This window comes from Chiloscyllium plagiosum, chromosome 11, assembly GCF_004010195.1.
Source record: "Chiloscyllium plagiosum isolate BGI_BamShark_2017 chromosome 11, ASM401019v2, whole genome shotgun sequence".
NCBI classification, from domain to species: domain Eukaryota; kingdom Metazoa; phylum Chordata; class Chondrichthyes; order Orectolobiformes; family Hemiscylliidae; genus Chiloscyllium; species Chiloscyllium plagiosum.
Window position 1 is genome coordinate 51,968,511 of NC_057720.1, and position 6,000 is coordinate 51,974,510.

Consider the following 6,000-nt stretch of genomic DNA (forward strand, 5'->3'; position numbering starts at 1 on the left):
GGAGATGTAATGAGACATGGGTGTCCTTGTACATGAGTCACTGAAAGTAAGCATGCAGGTGCAACAGGCAGTGAGGAAGGCAAATGGTATTTTGGCTTTCGTAGCAAGAGGATTTGAGGGCAGGAGCAGTGATTTCTTGCTGTAATTATACAGGGCCTTAGCAAGACCACACTGGGAGTATTATATGCAATTTTGGTCTCCTTATCTGAGGGAGGATGTTTGGCTATGTATGAAGTGCGACAAAAGTTTACGAAACTGATTCCTGAGATAGCAGGACTGACATATCAGGAGCAACTGGATTGGTTGAGACTATATTCACTGGAGTTTAGAATAATAATGGGAGAAATCTCATAAAAATCTATCAAATTCTATCAAGACAAGACTGGGTAAGTTCAGGAAAGATGTTCTTGAAGTAGTCCATAACCAGAGGGCACAGTTTAAGGATACAGGATAGGTCATTTAAGATTGAGATGAGGAGAAATTTCTTCACTAAGAGTGGTAAGCCTGCAGGAATTCTCTGATACAAAAAATAGTTGAGGCCAAATCTTTTCAAGAAGGAATTAGATATAGTTCTTCGGGGTAAAAGATATGGAAGAAAACAGGAACAGGGTACTGAGTTGAAGGTTCAGTCATGATCACCTTGAACAGTAAAGAGGTCTCAAAAGGTCTACTCCTGTTCCAATCTCAGTGTTTCTGAGTTTTACACAATTCCACTTAATGTATAAGTTACAGGGGAAAAAAGTACTTACCTGGTACCTTTTAGCTATATAGCTCTGGCCAGCTTCTGTTTTCCAGTTTATTGTCCAAAAGAAAAAAAAAAGATCCCTTGTGTTAGATGAATGTAGGTCTGCCAGTCAACTTTCAATAATCTAATACAGCTGTCACTAGATGAGAAAAAAATCCTATTCATAAAATTTACAGAAAAACCTATAAATCACAAATGGTTACTCTCGCATAAAAATAAACACATTGTGACATATACCTCACTCGAAAGGGGACATCAATAATCCTTTCAATAGGCCTTTTAAACTGCCAATGAACATGCAAACTCAGAAATCTTTGATTAAATATTTGGTGCTTTTGAAGCTGAGCCAAGCATTCATAATGGCACAAGGTCAGTCTGTTATTTGTAAAGGCCTGTGGGAGGGCACTCTTGTGGCATAGTGGTAGTGACCTTATCCCTGGACTGAGAGACCTCAGTTCAAGTCCCACCTGCATCCAGACATGTATAATAACATCTCTGAACAGGCTGATTAAGGAAATAGATTAAATTTTGAATCATAACTCAGACTTTATTTAATTAAATTTCTACAGTTCCCATAATCTCTAAACCATTAACCTAGGCTACTGGCTGCCTAGTTCAGTAACATAGACAATTGCAACTCAATAACTTCTGTTCATTGATTTTGATTTTGTTTTGTCTTCAACTGCAGGTTCTCTTTTCTAGTTTCAGATCAGATGAAATATATTTTTGTTATCCGTATTATAAATTGTCCTTAGAATTCTAAAATCATCAATTATTTCACCCTTCCAGCTTCTCTTTTCCAGTGTGAACATAGTCAATTTATCTAATTGGTTCTCGTAATGCAATAACTCATTTTCTATTCAATCATATAGCACTCTTTTGAATCTTTTTAAGGGTTGGAGCATGACATCTATTTACTCCCATTCTCAACAAAAACTAAAAAGGCCAAGCTCTCCACAAATGCAAGTTTTCTAAATAAAAATGTTTACATTTTGTCCTTTTGACTTTTATAGCTATTTCTGTTCAGATCCATATATATATATATATATATATAAATTCTGTAATACTTTGCATGCAAGTTTTGGCAACTGCATAAACTTTTTCTTTATTGTATGGCCTATCTCATGTTTCTTGTTTTGTTACCTGATGTTATTATTTTAATCCCAGTAGAATAAGAACAAGGAAAAATACAGCATAGGAACAGGCCCTTCAGCCTGCAAACATGCCACATTTTGCCCTTCCATACTAAAACAGTTTTCACTTACAGGACTCATATCTCTCTATTCCCTTCCTAGTCATGTATTCGTCCAGCTGCTTTTGTATCTACTTCCACCATTGCCTCTGGCAATGCATTCCAGGCACTCATCATCCTTTTTGTGTGAAAAACCTACCTCGCACATCTCTTTTAAAACTCCCCCCCCCCCCACCCTCAGGGCACCTTGAACCTCTGTCCCCTAGTAATTGACCCTTCCACCCTGGGAAAAAGCCTCATATCCTTCACTCTATCCATGCCATTCACAATCTTATAAACTTCTATTAGGTTGCCCCTCAACCTCCTGTGTTCCAGTGAAAACAGTCTATCCAACCTTTCTTCATAGCTAAAATTCCCCCATATCAGGCAACATCTACGTCAACATTTCCTGTAACCTCTCCAAAGCATCTGTATCCTTCTGGTAGTGGAGTGATCGGAACTGTACACAATATTCTAAGCGTGGCCTAACTAAAGTTCTATAAAGCTGTAGCATTACTTGCCTATCCAATGTACAAAGACAAAACTATTAACAAATTAATTATTGACAATGATCAAAAATACTAAGCAGAGGAACAGATTATGTGCATTTTTGTAATAAAACATCTCAGTGCTCTTACTTGCTTAATTGTGAAAGAACAAAGATTTATCAAAAATTATCATTCCTCAATGGTGCTACTTAAACGATTTATCTTCAAGCTGAAGCCAGGCTCTTGCCTTGGGACAAGGCTGTTTGGCTACTTCCAGGACAATTACCTTTTTAGCAGATTTAAAACTACAAGGAACTGAAAGGTACTTCTTATATAATATTCTTTAAAAATTGTAAAATACATACAAAGGTTGGGCATAATTAAAAGCACAAAATCCCATTTTCAAGTTCCTCCAACATTCTTGTTAGGAGGACTTTCATTTTTCTGACTGAGATGTTCTCAATAGATACTTGGCATGTACTTACCTCAATTGCTATGGTTCGTCCAGTTGATAATGCCAATTATTCCATGTTATAGATTTCCTGCAAAACTTTTGTGGACTATTGATCTCAAAAAAAGTATGTTCAATATTGGGTTGAATGTTGGTTGTAAAACACAAAATTCTATTACTGCCATCTCATTCCCAGCAAAACAATGACCCAGGAATGTGTTGCAAGGCAATTGTGGCTATATCAGAAGAATATTTTACTCTTTTATAATTGATGTGCTTTGTTTCACCATACTATGCTAAATTTGGTTTGAAAAAAAGTCTAGAAAAGTTATAATAAACACTAATCCTGCTTGTAAAATGTACATTCAACCAGAAAGAAGCACCACAGCTACTTTATTCTGTCTATATTGCTAATAAATGATTATTATCAATATAGAACACTGTTTCACTGGATTCAACAAATGATGAAGGGAAAAAAACCTATTCCAAGCTTTGCAAATTATGGAATAAACTTGGACAGAGCTGAAGACATGTAGATCCAGTTCATGAGTTTTAGAAGCTAGAAAATGCTAATCAGAAATCTTTTGTTTCTGATTTTGCTGAAGTTGCTGTGATCAATGAGAGGTTCTTCCATTAAATAACATGCCAGGTTTTAAGCAACCTGCGTGGACAGCGAAAAAGGGAATTGGGAATCTGCAGCTACAGACAGAATGATCAAGCATAGTGCATGCATAGCTCTGGAGCACATGCCATCAGTATTATTGTTGGAATGTTCTGGTGATGTATATTTATTTACAAATCCAACTTCCCTCAGAATTAAATGCGTCAATACTTGGTCTTCTGGTACAGCCAAATCACTTAAGTGCCAACACAAATTCAGGAATTTCCAAAAAAAGTCTCTGCAGTATTGCATACAATCCACTGAATTTCATCATATACTCTTACATGGTACTATCTAGTTTTTCTAAATTTGTCAAAATCTGACCAACAACTCATCAGCAGTTAAAGAATCATCTTTTTGATAAACTTTATTCATGAAAGTCAATAATCAGTCCAAAACCTCGACTGTGTTCAAATCATCAGGCTCCAATTCTGAAAAATAAAGTTACTTCTACTCTTGCTTCTTATAACAGAAGTGTTAAAGCCATCCCTTGCTTTCTTTTTGGTAAAGAAATATCCCAGGTCCACATTGTTGCTTCATTCTTCCACAGGTCATAAGGCTCACTTTCAGAAAATAATTGTGAGCAATCTTACCTCAATACTTTACATTTTCAATCAACCATCCTCTGCTCCAATGAAAATAAATGTTCTTGAACAGAGTCTAAATCCACACCTTTAATGAGAGCTTTATTTTCATTAACCACCCTCCATAAAACTCACACCCCATTGATTACCAACTCCCCATATTTATACAATCAAATCACCTCTGACAAATCCTTATTTGTCACATGTTTCCTTGCTTCATTAGGCTTCATCAATCACGACAGACGATGTCAGATAGCTACAGTAGATGCGCCTAGTGTTGCTCCTGGCATGATCTTCAGCACCCTTCACTCACCATCCAGGGTATAAAAATAAACTATTATTATTAAACTCTCTAACAAAAGCATAATATTTTTAGTAATCCATCATTTATCAAGTATTGCTTTATGCAGAAAAGTTATTTTCTTTTATAGTACCTTTTCTCTGAAACAACCAAAACTTAAAATGCTACTGACTTTCAGAAAAAGTAATTTACTGTATTTGGCACTTGGAAAAAGTACAGACAGCTGCAGTCAATCACTTCAGATGTTGGCCTAAATTTTACACTAATGTTAGATTTATCTGATTTATTCGGGGACTAGGATAAAATGGATTAAAAAGTTCAGGGGAAAACTCAGTTGCATGGAATGAAGCTGGTGAAGGGTGCTTTGAACCACAGGCATTACTGGAGTCCAGAGAACTTGTTTAGTGTTAAACAACAATTCACAACATATGCCTGTTGAATCACAGGTTACCTTTGAGCTAAGTTTAATTACAGATTGAGTTAAAAAGATTGAGTGAAGTTAAAAAAACTTTCTTTAATCACACAATAATGGTCTCCATTGGTAAACAATCATTCTTCCCCATCCTCCCATGATCAATGGATTCACTCTTTTATACATTTCAGTCCACATTGGCAAAATATGGCAGTTGCAATTGAAGAAAGAAATTGCTGTGATTCATGTTGGTTGAATGTTCTTCCCATCTGTTATCTGCAATAATGGTGCCACTTTATTATATGTTTTTGCATTTCCAATTATTCAAACGAAAGCACAATTTTTGTTCATAAACCAGTAACTGTTAATAACTTGTGTGATAATTGAGGTACTATCCCCTCCTAGTAATTTACTCTTATTGTTTGTTTACTTAAAAATATTCAAATTGCAATTGGTTAATCGATGAGTGTAGATATCATTGCACATCAATTGCATGAGGCTGTCAGGCAGTCAAGTTTTGAAAAGTGTGGTGCTGGAAAAGCTTAGCAGGCCAGGCAGCATCCGAGGCGCAGGAGAATCGACGTTTCGAGCATAAGCCCTTCTTCAGGATTTCTGAAGAAGGGCCTACGCCTGAAACGTCGATTCTCCTGCTCCGCTGATGTTGCCTGGCCTGCTGAGCTTTTCCAGCATCACACTTTTCAACTCTTGTCTCCAGCATCTGCAGTCCTCACTTTCTCCAGGCTGTCAAGTTTACTAGGATATTCATCAACTACAAACTGATGAAGTCCTTGAGGAGTATAGAGAAATTAAGAATGAACTTAAATGCAGATATAGAAAGGCTAAAATGGCCATAAATGTCTTTAGCAAACAGGGTCAAGGTTAATTCCAAGACTTTTTATGCACATACTAGAAGAAAGAAGCTAGCAAGGGTAGGCCCACTCAAGGACAAAGGAGGGAAGTTATGCATGGACCCACAGGAAGTGGGAGAGATCCTTAATAAATACTCTGTATCGGTGTTCACTAAGGAGGAGGACATGACTGATGATGAGATCAGGGATGAGTGTGTGAATACTGCAGAGAATGTCAATATATTGAAGGAGGAACTTTTGGGTATCTTGAATTGCTTT

General features: G+C 36.7%; 1 protein-coding gene across 2 annotated transcripts in view; it reads right to left on the reverse strand.

The window, feature by feature from the left end:
- Positions 1–5,459, reverse strand: part of LOC122554392 (cytochrome P450 4B1-like) — a 63,054-nt gene extending 57,595 nt beyond the window's left edge. Inside the window, exons 1-2 of one of the 2 annotated variants that reach the window (XM_043699323.1) lie at positions 4,340–5,459; positions 750–784 (exon numbers count right to left, since the gene is read on the reverse strand). The gene's annotated coding sequence lies outside the window, so the exon portion shown is untranslated. Of the gene's footprint in view, positions 1–749; positions 945–4,339 lie in introns of those variants that run through there. The other variant, XM_043699325.1, reaches the window with a different exon arrangement.
- Positions 5,460–6,000: the final 541 nt, after the last annotated feature.